The sequence below is a fragment of the Penaeus monodon genome, chromosome 33 (genome assembly GCF_015228065.2).
Source record: "Penaeus monodon isolate SGIC_2016 chromosome 33, NSTDA_Pmon_1, whole genome shotgun sequence".
In the NCBI taxonomy this organism is placed as follows: domain Eukaryota; kingdom Metazoa; phylum Arthropoda; class Malacostraca; order Decapoda; family Penaeidae; genus Penaeus; species Penaeus monodon.
Window position 1 is genome coordinate 19,327,211 of NC_051418.1, and position 558 is coordinate 19,327,768.

A 558-nucleotide genomic window follows, 5' to 3' on the forward strand; every position below is an offset into this window, starting at 1 on the left:
AAAGTGAAGAGAGCAAAATAGTTACACTGTAATATGTACATACTATGTACACACAGATCAACTAAAACATTGCCACAATAGAAATGGAATGAAAATATTTTTTACTACTGGGGAATAATGAGGAATGTGTGACAAGTTCAAAATGTTATATTTTTATTCTGTTTCTATTGTGAAAGTGTTTCATTTTATATGTGGATAGAATTATAGACAGTATGAATATACACACTGCACTAGTTTTGTTTTTTTACATCTTAAATGTGTGCATTGAAAAAAGAGAACATGTTTACCTATGTTACCTGAAATATTTTAGAAATATATAGTTATTATTTTTTTTATGGCAGGTAATATAATTGGATTAAAAATTTCATTAGCTATCATAAAATTAGCCTCAGTCAGTTGTTCCTAGTTCTCAGTAAGCTTAGAAGTATAAGTAGACGTTATTTGAACTGGTATTGTAATTGTTTTATTTGTATGATGTAAACCTTTTTTTCTATTGTTACTTTTATCTGGCACTGCTCCTGGATACATTTCAATGCCCAATGGAGTGAAGAGAGGATT